Source organism: Heterodontus francisci, chromosome 41, assembly GCF_036365525.1.
Source record: "Heterodontus francisci isolate sHetFra1 chromosome 41, sHetFra1.hap1, whole genome shotgun sequence".
In the NCBI taxonomy this organism is placed as follows: domain Eukaryota; kingdom Metazoa; phylum Chordata; class Chondrichthyes; order Heterodontiformes; family Heterodontidae; genus Heterodontus; species Heterodontus francisci.
The window spans coordinates 28,453,695-28,468,251 of NC_090411.1; the positions used below are offsets into that span (position 1 = coordinate 28,453,695).

Below are 14,557 nucleotides of genomic sequence, written 5' to 3' on the forward strand. Positions count from 1 at the left end.
GGCCAATTTACCTATCAACCTGCAAGTCTTTGGCTGTGGGAGGAAACCGGAGCACCCGGCGAAAACCCACGCGGTCACAGGGAGAACTTGCAAACGCCACACAGGCAGTACCCAGAACTGAACCCGGGTCGCTGGAGCTGAGAGGCTGCGGTGCTAACCACTGTGCTGCCCAAAGTGTCTCACCTCATAAATTGTCACCTCTGTACTAGCGATCCTGTAATACCTTACTCAAGTGGTCACTGTGTAAGCCTAACCCAGTGAACATCAACATGCCCTCTTTGGCCATAGTGGACATGCATCTTCCTTACTGCACAATGTCCACATACATGCCGTTTCACAGGATAACGATCAGGACTGGGAACCTGGTACAGATGGAGACTCGAACCAGAGTCCCTACCATTTACCACTTGAGAGTAGCAGTTGTTGTAGTAGTTTGCCAAGGTTAGAAGTTAAAGGTGTTGACTCTTGCTGTCGCATCCAGAGATTGGGGGAGGTCACACTTGTCAACCTGCACCCTGCACTGCTGCATGCTTTACAGCCTCAGAAGAGGTTTAAGGGAACTTCTGATTATGTTTATGAGCCGGTGTCTGTGGAGACATATTGGACAGAGGTCAGTGAGTCAGAATGGGAGGGGCAGGAAATTGTTGGGGGGCAAAATTAATGTTCTCCTTTGTTAGAGCCTCGTTAACCACCTTGGATTGGTTGCTAGTAGTACACCAAAGCTGGAGGCTGAAGATGCCAGCTCTTCCCATGGCACAGTTGCTCAACTCGTTAGTATTTCACCCAATGACTGTTCTTCAAGAGTGAATCTAGGCAGTGCCTGGTGACAAGCTATTTGACCATGAGCAGAATTGGAGCTAAGCACCATTCTGTCCTTGCCTATTGTTGGTGCAGACAGATACACTTTGCAACAGGGGCTACACTTGAATGATTATAAGGCCATTTTCACTGATTGTAGCTTGGGGGCACAGAACCCTCTCCCCATCTGCCCCGTGTCAGCTATGGCTCAGTTAGTAGCACTCTCACCTCTGAGCCTAGAAGGTTGTGAATTCAAATCTCACTCCAGAGCCTTAAACACGCAAGCAAGACTGACTCCCCCCTGCTAGTACTGAGGGAGTACTACACTGTCAGAGGTACTGTCTTGTGAATGAGACATTAAACCTAGGACCTGCCTGCCCACTCAGGTGGATGTAAAAGATCCCACGGTACTATTTGAAGAAGTGCAGGTGAATTCTGCCCGCAGTCCTGGCCGACGTAGATCCCTCAACCCACATCACGAAAACAGATATCACATCGCTGTTTGTGGGAGCTTGCTATTGGCTGCAGTGTTTTCTACATCACACTCCAAAAATGTATAGTTTTGAGTACAGGTGCTTTGGGACATCCGAAGGTTGTAAAAGGCACTATAGAAATGCAAGTCTTTTATACCACCTATGAGATCAGCTAAATTGGCACAGTCCACAGTACAAAGCTGGAACTTTGCTGGCCAGCCTGGCTCCACTCCATACCATGTGATGCTTATACCCACTGAGTCATTGGGGAAACTTCCACTATATTACAACAGATTGATTGTCTTGCAATGTTAATCTTGTTGATTTTTAAGTTCCTAGGAGAATTAAGACCATAAGGAAAGTCAGAGATGAGAAAAGCCATTTGGCCATCAAAGCCCATCCCACAACAGACCCAGAAACTGCCTGTCAGCATCTTGCTGTCTTTTGATGGCGAGAGGGTGCACCTTTGTCAATATTTGTAAGCATTTTGATATATTGTTAGTAGCCTGTGTGGACACGTTAATGTGGAGTATGTTTACAGCCTGCAGGGAAATGGGAGAGGTTCAGAGAATGAATTTAAGGATGGCCTGAAGGCAGTTGCTATAAATACGGTGATAGGGATAACCAAACTAAAAGGGTAAATTTAACATGTTGCTTGCAAGTTTTACTAAAGTTACCATTTCAACTTCATTTGAAGTATCTGGATTTTTTAAACTGACTTTCATCCTTGTCATGATGTTTTACGGCACTTAACAGATTCGGGCACATTTACAACAACAAATTCCAGGCAGACACAGGTGTGAGAACACACATATACATCACAGACGCTGTATGCACACTCACAGCGCAGGCCACGAGCTCACAAACCCAGACAGGCAAAGTGCCATTTGGCTCACTGTAATTACGGATATTTACTGGATACAATGTTGCAAGAAATTATTTTGACGGTCAAAGGGTTAATCCCTCTTTCCATCAGTGGGCTTTGAGCATAACGTTCCTCTAGTTCACATCCCTCCAGTGCCTCGTCCTTCCTCCCTATCTCTGGAACTTCCTTCAGTTCCTTCCTTTCCTTGACATTCAATGGTATTACCATCGCTGAATCCCCCACTACCAACATCCTGGGAGGTTACCATTGATCAGAAACTGAACTGGAGTAGCCATACAAATACTGTGGGCTACAAGAACAGGTCAGTGGCTGGGAATTCTGCAGCGAGTAACTCACCTCCTGACTCCCCAAAGCCTGTCCACCATCTACAAGGCACAAGTCAGGAGTGTGATGGAATACTCTCCACTTGCCTGGATGGGTGCAACTCCAGCAACACTCAAGAAGTTTGACGCCATTGAGGACAAAGCAGCCGCTTAATTGGCACCCCATCCACAAACATTCACTCCCTCCACCACCGACGCACAGTGGCAGCAGTGTGTACCATCTGCAAGATGCACTACAGCAACTCACCACACCTTCTTCAACAGCACCTTCCAAGCCTGTGACCTCTACCACTTAGAAGGGCAATGTCAGCAGATGCATGGGAACACCACCACCTGCAAGTTCTCTAGTCACACACCATCCTGACTTGGAAATGTATCGCCATTCCTTTATTGTCGCTGGGTCAAAATCCTGGAATTCCCTTCCTAACAGCACTGTGGATGCACCTACACCCCAAGGACTGCAGTGGTTCAAGAAGGCGGCTCACCACCACCTTCTCAAGGGCAATTAGGGATGGGCAATAAATACTGACCTAACCAGCGACACCCACATCCCATGAAAGAATAAATTAAAAAAGTCTACAACCCTCTGAGATCTCTGCACTCCTCCATCTCTCATCTCTTGCCCACTCCGATTCCTTTCGCTAACGTATTGGTGGCCACCATCTGCCGAGGCCCTATGCTCTGGAATTCCCTCCCTAAACTTTTCGAGCCTCTCTTCCCCTCTCTCTTCCTTTAAGTCGCTCCTTAAAACCTACCTTATATTTGGATGCCTCCTTTCTGTGGCTCAGTGTCCAATTTTGTCTGATTATGCCTGTGTAGCACCTTGGGACATTTTACGACATTAAAGGGCAGTGTATAAATGCAATTTGTTGTTGTTGCTGGTCCTACTCAAGAAGTCCTTTTGTTAAAGTTAGAAGGGGATTTCTTCATCAATGGGCTTTGAGTGTTACATCCTGCTGTTCTTATGTTCAGAACAAATGGGGCATTTCCATGATTCGGTGCTGTTGCTGGGTGGTGGCACTTGTAGGAAACCTGTCTCAGGAAATTGTAAGGTTGCCACCCTGTGATATTTTTGTCCATTAAAATAAATGGATGGAAAAATCCACAGGCAGTGATTTCAGGCAATGCACGCTCGGTGTATGCACAGCTGCCCGCCCGCTGAGAGTGCTGGGTTGCAAAATTGCCTGACAATTGAGAGAAAGGAACGTGTCAGAGCTTCTCCCCGCCCACGTAGCTATCTCACGCAGCCTGAGTATGGGTTGGGAGGGGGGCAAGGGGGGGGGGCGGGGTAATGGGGAGAGGGATGGACAGCTTGCATGACACCACCCAGCTCACTAAAGGATTGTGCCGCAGGCTGCCTTGATGGCGTGCTGGGTAAGTGCGCCATTCGCAGTGCTCCTGACAAACACTCATCAGGTCACATGTTTTTTTTTGGATTAATTCTCAGGATGGCAGAATTTGTAACAGAGAAAGGAAAGTTTAGAGCTTCCCCTCCACACAGCTATCTTGCCCAGCGGGCAGCTGTGCCCACATGGTGGGTGCATCTCCTGAAATCACTGCCTGTGGATTTTTCCATCCATTTATTGCCCATCCCTAATTGTCCTTGAGAAGGTGGTGGTGAGCTGCTTTCTTGAACTGCTGTAGTCTGTGTGGTGTAAGTGCACCCACAGTTACGGAGAGGGAGTTCCAGAATCGTGACCCAGTTACAATGAATGAACGGTTATATGTCCAAGCCAAGAATGTTTATTTATTTATTTAGAGATACAGCACTGAAACAGGCCCTTCGGCCCACCGAGTCTGTGCCAACCAACAACCACCCATTTATACTAACCCTACAGTAATCCCATATTCCCTACCACCTACCTACACTAGGGGCAATTTACAATGGCCAATTTACCTATCACCTGCAAGTCTTTGGCAGTGGGAGGAAACCGGAGCACCCGGTGAAAACCCATGCGGTCACAGGGAGAACTTGCAAACTCCGCACAGGCAGTACCCAGAATCGAACCCGGGTCCCTGGAGCTGTGAGGCTGCGGTGCTAACCACTGCGCCACTGTGCCGCAATCTTCTCCCTCAATCTGTTACCCTCCCTCACTTCATCACTGAATTCTCCTCATTCTGCCACCTGCCCTTAGAGGCCACATCACTCATTCAGTAACCTCCCCCCTCACCCTGTGGCACCTCCCTTCCTCATTGTGTGACCCCTGCATTGAGGCTCCTACTCTCATTGAGCCCCCTTCTCCTAGTGATCCATCCCGTGCCCCCCCAAACACTGACCTCCCCTAACAGAGGTCCCGACCACACTAGCCCTACCACCCTTTCGGAAGCCCCTACTTTTCTCCCTTCCCCTCTGAGGGCCAAATGTTGTGTGTCTTGGAGGGGAACTGGTAGGTTGTGGTGTTCCTATGCGTCCTTGTCCTTCTAGGTGGGTTTGGGAGCTGCTGGTGGTATCTTGTAGATGGTAATGGATGGGGTGCCGATCAAGCAGGCTGCTTTGCCCTGGATGGAGCCATTTGATTTGCAGCCTGTGCTGACCTGGCTGATCTAAGCTAGGGCAGTATTTTGGGGCTGAACTTAGCCTTGGTATCCTTGGGCTAACATGGGAAAAAATTGAGCAAGACTCCTGTTCTTGCTTACTATCCCGTGACCTTTGTTGTAAAGAAATGCACGGACAGGATTAAGCTCAGTTGTGATGCCCCTCCACCCCACACATAGAGAATAACTTGTTGAAATTGACTATTTAGAGTCATGTGTGGAGAAAGGCCATTTGAGTGAGGTACAGGGGACCTGTTGACACCTATTGAATCCAACAAGACACATGACGAGAAAATAACAATGATCAAATTCTAACATAACAGATGCTTCAGCCAATCTGTTGCTTCTGGTCGACATTTGATTAATGAAAAGATTAACAGTGAGGCATATTTGATTTTCGCTGTATATAATCATTAGTTTTCAGTAGCATTCCTCTCACTGAAAATAAAAAACGATCTCCCCTTTCAGAAACCCTCATCGCATTTAAGAAACACTTGGATCTGCACTTGGAGTGCCGTAACCTAATAGCTGATGGTACAAGGACACAGATATAACGTTTTGGGCAAGAGGTGCAGGGGGGATATGAGAAAGAAAGTTTTATGCAGCAAGGAGTAATGATCACTGCCTACAAGGGTGATGGAAGCAGAGATGAATGATTTCAAAAGGAAATTAGATGGGTACTTGATGAAAATAAACTTGCAGGGCTACGGGGATAGAGTGGGGGGAATGGGACTGATTGGATTGCTCTACAGAAAGCCAGCCTGGACTCGATGGGCCAAATAGCCTTCTCCTGTGCCATAAATTTCCTGTGTTTTCAGCGCTCTTCATTTTACAAGCCACTTCTCAACCAATAACATGGGTAACTGGGGCATCTGTTTGGTTTCGGATTGCTCTAGCAAGGATCTGGCACAACTAAGATGGGCTGAATGGCCTCCTCCTATGCTGGGAATCTTCCATGGTTCAGTGGATATCCAGCAGTCCTTAAAGCTGTGCATTTTCACTTCGAGACAAGGAGTGAATGTCCCTTTAAGAAATTGCACAGTCCTTCACTGTGGGAAAAGGATCTCTTCATTTTCCAATGCACCAAATACACTCGCCACTAAAGCTGCTCCAAGATTTATAATATTCTGCACAATTCCAGGGGAAAGAGGAAAGTATTCCCTCCAGACCTGGCTGACTTCCAGCCTGTAAGCTCTTGACAAAGGCTGTAAGCTGATAGTCGAGCCATATGCTAGGCAAAGGCAGCAGAGGAATTATTACCAGTCCCCTTCTGCTCAATGCAGCCACAGATAAAATGCATTTATTAATAGCTGTGTAGTGAGCTATTTAGATATGTGCTCACAGACACTGACACACAGACAAACGGGGAGTGAGAATTAAACAGGACCAGTCTTTTTTTTTTGAAGATCAGCTTAAATTTTTTTCTTTTTAAAAAAAAAAGTTCTGTTAAAAGTTAAGAATTGACAATCACAGAAAGGATTGCGAACTCACACATAACTGTTTAACAAGACTCACCTAAATCTTGTGCCAGCTCCCTCCAAAGTAGTGTTGGAATTTCAGCTGTGATTTCTTTTTTTAAAAACTGATAAATGGGACCAAGCACTTTCTTTGGCGTTCAGGATAAAAGTGTCTTCTAAATCCTTGGAGCTGTCTTGAAGACCAGAATGCCTGTACAGTTTGGTTGACTCTGTCCTGTCGATCTTTCTCTCTCTCTCGCTCTCTCCCACACTCTCTCTCTCTCTCTGATTCCTCACAGGGAAACTTGAGGAGTGTCCCCCCTGCATTGAGCATGTGCAGAGTAGTAGCACTGGAAAAAAACGTCACTGGTCTGTGAAAGATTCTGGAGCTGAGAAGGAGGTTGCTTCCCAAGGCTGTAGTTGTGTGTTTTCATTTTACAAGAAACACTCGCTCAAATGTCCCTCTCCTGAAGGCAGTGACTTATCCTGGGTGCAAAACTGCAGCCCTCCAATACCTCTCCCAAGTGATCTATTTTCCATGTGTGAAATGTTCTGGAATTCCATCCCCAAAATCTCTCTCCCTCTCTCCTCCTTTAAGACGTTCCGTGAAACCTAAGTCTTTGACCAAGTTTTTGGTCACCTCTCCTTGTATCTCCTTATTTGGATTGGTGTCAAATTTTGTTTGATTACACCCCTGCGAAGTGCCCTGGGATGTTTTATTATGTTAAAGGCATTATATAAATGTAAGTTGTTCTTGTGGAGAGTCTGGGAAATGCATGGGGCAGCATGCTATTTGACCTTGGGAGGCATCACAGCCAAGGTGGTACTCTGGCCTCACCCAGGCATGCCTTCTGGCAGAAGTCGTTGGATTGCAATCGATGTTGGGAAACTTAGATGATTTTCTCCCACCCCATCCCTGACCTCTCCTGGACCACTGAGTAGTGTCCCCAACAAGTGATCCAACCATTTAACTGAGCACAGAATGACATCCCTTCCGTTGCGTATGTGTCAGTACCACACCAGCTACATTACAATAGTGACTACACTATAAAAGTGGCTTTAAAGCGCTTCCTGAGATTGTGAAAGGTGCTCAAGAAATGCAAGTCTTTAGGTGGTGCATTTAGTAGGAAAGCCATTACGCCTGCACAGAATTAATGTGCATTTATGCAGTTGGACATTTTGATTTTGTTTATTTTATAGCTTCCCTTACGGCACGCCTCACAATTTTTATTCATCCGTTAGCCTCCCAACAAACGTCTTCCACCTGTAAGTGAGCGGGCGGGAGTCTTACGAGACGTCTATAAGACTGGAGGGATTTTGCATTGAAGTCAGTGCACCCGAAACACTTGATGCTCCACCTGGTGGCCACATTAATAATCAATGCAGCCCATTCCCAAAAGTGACCGTTGGCCTTAGAATGGCTGCAGAACTATGGTGTGATGGCAATAGTGGTTACGTTACTGGACTTGTAACCCAGCAGCTTCTACTAACGATCCAGAGAATGCAAGTTCAGGTTCCGCTATAGCAGGTTCAGAATTTGAACTCAGCTTAAAATAAAACCTGGCAGTAAAAGAAATCAATAAAAATGACCATAAATCTGTCAGATTTTCAAAAAACCCAACTGTCTATAGAAGATTGAGGAGTGATCTCATCAAAGGTGTTTGAAGTGTTGAAAGGATTCAATAGGATAGGATGACTCGCCAACTTTAAGGGCATTTAAGTGGTCTTTGGATAGACATATGGATGAAAATGGTATAGTGTAGGTCAGATGGTTTCACAGGTCGGCGCAACATCGAGGGCTGAAGGGCCTGTACTGCGCTGTAATGTTCTATGTTCTATATGTAGAAACTATTTCAAGTCGTTTTAAACAGACTCCAGGAGCTGGCTGAGCGTGTCTACCCTGAGGCACAGTGCGGCTTTCGAGCAGAGAGATCCACCATTGACATGCTGTTCTCCCTTCGCCAGCAACAGGAGAAATGCCGCGAACAACAGATGCCCCTCTACGTTGCTTTCATTGATCTCACCAAAGACTTTGACCTTGTCAGCAGACGTGGTCTCTTCAGACTACTAGAAAAGATCGGATGTCCACCAAAGCTACTAAGTATCATCACCTCATTCCATGACAATATGAAAGGCACAATTCAGCATAGCGACACCTCATCAGACCCCTTTCCTATCCTGAGTGGCGTGAAACAGGGCTGTGTTCTCACGCCTACACTGTTTGAGATCTTCTTCTCCCTGCTGCTCTCACATGCATTCAAGTCTTCAGAAGAAGGAATTTTCCTCCACACAAGATCAGAGGGCAGGTTGTTCAACTAAGAGCAAAGACCAAAGTACGGAAAGTCCTCATCAGGGAACTCCTCTTTCCTGATGATGCTGCATTAACATCTCACACTGAAGAGTGTCTGCAGAGGCTCATCGACAGGATTGCGGCTGCCTGCACCGCATTTGGCCTAACCATCAGCCTCAAGAAAATGAACATCATGGGACAGGACGTCAGAAATGCTCCATCCATCAATAGCGGCGACCACGCTCTGGAAGTGGTTCAAGAGTTCACCTATCTAGGCTCAACTATCACCTGTAACCTGTCTCTCGATGCAGAAATCAACAAGCTCATGGGAAAGGCATCCACTGCTATGTCCTGACAGGCCAAGAGAGTGTGGGAAAATGGCGCACTGACACGGAACACAAAAGTCCGAGTGTATCAAGCCTGTGTCCTCAGTACCTTGCTCTACGGCAGCGAGGCCTGGACAACGTATGTCAGCCAAGAGCGACGTCTCAATTCATTCCATCTTCGCTGCCTCCGGAGAATACTTGGCTTCAGGTGGCAGGACTGTATCTCCAACACAGAAGTCCTCGAGGCGGCCAACAGCCCCAGCATATACACACTACTGAGCCAGCGGCGCTTGAGATGGCTTGGTCATGTGAGCCGCATGGAAGATGGCAGGATCCCCAAGGACACATTGTACAGCAAGCTCGTCACTGGTATCAGACCCACCGGCCGTCCATGTCTCCGCTTTAAAGACGTCTGCAAACGCGACATGAAGTCCTGTGACATTGACCACAAGTTGTGGGAGTCAGTTGTCAGTGATCGCCAGAGCTGGCGGGCAGCCATAAAGGCGGGGCTAAAGTGTGGCGAGTCGAAGAGAAAAAAGACAGAGGCGCAAGGGGAGAGCCAACTATGTAACAGCCCTGTCAACCAATTTTATCTGCAGCACCTGTGGAAGAGTCTGTCACTCTAGAATTGGCCTTTATCGCCACTCCAGGCGCTGCTTCACAAACCACTGACCACCTCCAGGCGCTTACCCATTGTCTCTCGAGACAAGGAGGCCAAAGAAGAAGATTTCCTCTGGTTGGGGAATCAAGAATGAGGGGATACAATATTAAATTACAGCTAGGCCATTTAGGAGTGAGCGAATCAGGAAGCAGTTTTTCACACAAAGGGTAGCGCAATCTGGACTTCTATCCATCCAAAAGTCTGTGGATACTGTCATCTGTTCTTTGTGTTATCTTACGTAACACGATGAAGTATGTGAATTCCAATTCCTTGAAGATCTCAAACAGGTTTATTAACAGCTAACTAGTATATACAGCACAGAGCAAACTATTTACAGAACCTTTGTCTAGAGAGTTACAGCTGCAGAGTGACTAAGGCTCCTAGTCACGTGACTACATCCTGGCATTTAGCTAATTAGCATACTGAGTACTTAAAGGGACATCAGGCGATTATGCCAGAGATACTGGGGGGACAATTGGAGAGCTCAGGTCTGAGATTGATAGTTTTTTGTGAAAGGATATGGAGCAAAGGTGGGTAAATGGAGTTGAGATGCAGATTGGCCGTCATCTCCTTGAATGGCAGAACAGACTTGAAGACCTGAATGGCCTCCTTCTATTCCTATGTTCCTAGAAACAGGTAGCCTAAATAAAATACTGAACCATATGGACGAGGGAAGCCCCATATCCAGTTAGTGGCGAATTAGCAGAATTCAGCTGGAGCAACTATCGATGGCCGAGTCCTTGGGCTGGAGGTAAAAATCAGCCTGGGCTCCTGTTCCTGACTGTTATCCTGTGTCCACTGGTGAAATACCTTATCTACAACTACTATCCAGACTCAGAAATAAAGAATGGTCACTTGACAGAGGCACCATCTCCAACAAGAGGGAATCTAACCATCTCCCCATGGGAGTTACCATTCATCAGAAACTTAACTGGACCAGCTTTATAAATATTGTGGCTACAAGAGCAGATCAGAGGCTGGGAATTCTGTGGTGAGTAACTCACCTCCTGACTCCCCAAAGCCTGTCCACCATCTACAAGGCACAAGTCAGGAGTGTGATGGAATACTCTCCACTTGCCTGGATGAGTGCAGCTCCAACAACACTCAAGAAGCTCGACACCATCCAGGACAAAGCAGCCCGCTTGATCGGCACCCCATCCATCACCTTCAACATTCACTCCCTCCACCACCGACGCACAGTGGCAGCAGTGTGTACCATCTGCAGCAACTCACCAAGCCTCCTCCAACAGCACCTTCCAAACAGAATCACAGAATTGTTACAGCGCAAAAGGAGGCCATTCGGCCCATCGTTTCTGCACTGGCTCTCCAAAAGAGCAATTCACTTAGTGCTACTCCCCCGTCTTCTCCCCGAAACCCTGCACATTCTTCCTTTTCATATAACAGTCTAATTCCCTTTTGAATGCTTCAATTGAACCTGGCTCCACCAAACTCTCAGGCAGCGCATTCCAAACCTTAACCACTCACTGCATGAAAAAGTTTTTCCTCATGTCGCCTTTGCTTCTCTTACCCATTACTTTAAATCTGTGCTCTCTCGTTCTCGAGCATTTCACAACCGGGAACAGCTTCTCTCCATCTGCTCTGTCCAGATTTTGAATACCTCTACCAAATCACCTCTCAGTCTTCTCTTTTCCAAGGAAAACAGTCCTAACCTTTCCAATCTATCTTCCCGCAACCTCTAGCTCCTAGAAGGACAAGGGCAGTGGATACATGGGAATACCAGCATCTGCAAGTTCCTCTCCAAGTCACATACCATTCTGATTTGGAACTATATCACTGTTACTTCACTGTCGCCGGATCAAAAAACCTGGAACTCCCTTCCTAACAGCACTGTGGGTGTACCTACATCAGATAGACTGCAGCGGTTCAAGAAGGCAGCTCACCACCGCCTTCTCAAGGGCAATCAGGGATGGGAAACAAATGCTGCCCTTGCCAGTGGTACTCACATCCCATGATCGAATACAAAAAAGTGTAATAACATATGAAAGGAGTCAGGCATTTGGCCCTTTGAGTCTTCTGTGTTATTTAATCAGATCACGGCTGATCTTCTACCTGAGCTCCACCTTCCCATGTTATCTGCATATCCCTTAATTCCCTTAGAACCTAAAAACGTATCCATCTCTGAAACAAACTGACTCACTGCAGCTTGCCTGAAATTGCGCCTGCTGAAAAGAATCAGGGAGGAGCTAAACATGTACCCACATGGGTAATAAAGGTAACAGTGCCAATGATAGGCCTGAAGTGGTTAGAGGCATTTAAAGGGCCACCATAAGCAGGGAGGATAGAGCAGAGCAAGAGCAGGGAGGACAGAGAAAATCAGACATCTCACACCTCATGGTCACCAAAGGACTGGGGTTAATAGCCATCTTTCATAGTTACTCCCTTGTTATTTATTGCAGACAGTAATAATAAACTGAAGCCAGCCTCTGTCATTGTTTTGATAGAACGATGACATCTCACCTCTGACCGACTTGAGCTGGTATCCTGCAGTAGTGGCCTCTGCCACTCAAAAATAGAAATCCTGTCCCACTGCATTGCTGTATGTGAATCAGGGATTAGCCAAGCCCAGTGACGTTCAACTGGTACTGGAGCTTGCTGCTTCTGAGGCTCAATAATTGGCATCTGGCACCTATGTTCATCCAAATGGACTCATTCACTAATGGCAGCTGAGCAACTCTTTGCTGACTTTGAATACCTTGGGCTGGGAATTCAGCTCGGGGTGGAAACCCAAAATAGGTGGTAATGCATCATGGCAATGCCCATTATACTTCCCTTCTGATATTTTATGGTACGGTATAAGCCTTGGCCCCTTTGTGAATGACCTGGGCTCAGTATGGGGAGCAATGTATTTCACTGACTGAGTCAGTGGGAGACTGTGCAAATTGTTCATCTCTAGGAAACTTAAATCAGTTGGGTGTCAGCTGTGGCTCAGTGGGTGGCAATCTAGTCTCTGAGTCGTAGGGATGTGGGTTCAAGTTCTGGAGTAGTACATGAGCATGAAATCTCAGCTGGCATTCCAGTGTTGTACTGAGGGAGTGTTGGAGCTATTGTTTTTTTTTGAATGAGATGTTAAACCAAGGCCCTCAGATCGGTGTAAAAGATCCCATGACACTATTTTGAAGAAGAGCAGGGTTGCTCTTCCCAGCATGTGTCCTTTCTCAATTAGTCTTGAGCCTGGACTCGTGGAGATGACCCACTCCCTGGTGAGGCCCAGGCTGAATGAATCCCAGGTTATCTAACCACAGCTGCCTGATTTACCTTGTCTTCTGTTCTCTTTGCCTTTGTTGTTGTCCTGTGTTGCGGGGCCTTGGCACTTCCCCTAAGCTTCTCAATTTAAAAAAAAGTATCAGGGGGTCTGTGTTTTTGCACGGAGTTCAGCAGAACAGCTGAACTGTTTACATCAACACATACCACACCACAGCAAATTCAGTATGAAACATTACACTCCGCTCTGTCCAGCTGTTTCCAGCCATTCCCGATGTACTGTATATCTTACATAACAAGCTACGCAGCAAACAGGTCAGGAACCTGCAAGCTGAAGCCTTCTCTGGCTTGTGTCATCATTTTGTGACTGCCCAGCAGCCGGACTGATTTAAGTGGGTGGGAACAAAGCAGCAATCTTCATGTCTTCAAGGTGGCGTGTGGTAATGCCACTCAGTTGTCAAGGGCAATTAGGGATGGGCAACAAATGCTGGCCTTGCCAACAACACCCACATCCCATGAAAGAATAAAAAAAAAGATGTAGTATTTGTATAGACTTGCATTTGTACAGCACCTTTTGTCCCCTCAGGATGCTTCACAGCCAATTAATTACTTTTGGAGTAAACTGTTGCAATGTAGGAAATGGGGCAGCTAGTTTGCACACAGCAAGATCCCACAAACAGCAACTTAATAATGACCAGACTATCTGCTTTAGCGATGTTGGTTGAGGCTCCGTCAGTAAATGTATCGTCCAGTGTGATACTGAACCCTTCACATCAGGAAGGTCTCGGCCTCAGCCCCTGGTTTAGGCCAAGTTAGCTGATCCCAAGTGTGTTAGCCGTGGGGAAAGCCGGAAAATCTCAGGACACCATTACAGGGCAAGCAAACCTGAATTATCATGAAATAAATCTTGCTCAATCGTGGCCTTTGTTAATAGGGGCATAGAGTACAAGAGCAAGGAGGTTATGTTGAACTTGTATCAGACACTAGTACGGCCTCAGCTAGAGTATTGCATCCAAGAATTAGAGAGAAACATAGAAAATAGGAGCAGGAGTAGGCCATTTGGCCCTTCGAGCCTGCTCCACCATTCATTATGATCATGGCTGATCATCCAACTCAGTAACCTGTTCCCGCTTTCCCCCCATACCCTTTGATCCCTTTAGACCCAAGAGCTATATCTAACTCCTTCTTGAAAACATACAATGTTTTGGCCTCAACTGGTTTCTGTGGTAGCGAATTCCACAGGTTCACCACTCTCTGGATGAAGACATTTCTCCTCATCTCAGTCCTGAAAGGTTTACCCTGTATCCTTAGACTATGACCCCTGGTTCTGGACTCCCCCACCATCGGGAACATCCTTCCTGCATCGACCTTGTCAAGTCCTATTAGAATTTTATAGGTTTCTATGAGATCCCCCCTCACTCTTCTGAACTCCAGCGAATATAATCCTAACTGACTTAATCTCTCCTCATACGTCAGTCTCGCCATCCCAGGAATCAATCTGGTAAACCTTCGCTGCACTCCCTCTGTCGCAAGAACATCCTTCCTCAGATAAGGAGATCAAAACTGCACACAATATTCCAGGTGTG

The 14,557-nt window shown here is 46.7% G+C and overlaps 1 protein-coding gene across 4 annotated transcripts in view; it reads right to left on the minus strand.

Moving 5' to 3' along the window:
• The window catches only part of si:ch211-51c14.1 (protein kinase C and casein kinase substrate in neurons protein 1), a 66,804-nt gene that overhangs the window by 38,060 nt on the left and 14,187 nt on the right, over positions 1 to 14,557 (minus strand). For 2 of the 4 annotated variants that reach the window (XM_068019657.1, XM_068019662.1), the window contains exon 1: positions 6,531 to 6,768. The exons of the other annotated variants lie outside the window; for them this stretch is intronic. The gene's annotated coding sequence lies outside the window, so the exon portion shown is untranslated. Of the gene's footprint in view, positions 1 to 6,530; positions 6,769 to 14,557 lie in introns of those variants that run through there. 4 annotated transcript variants of the gene reach the window in all.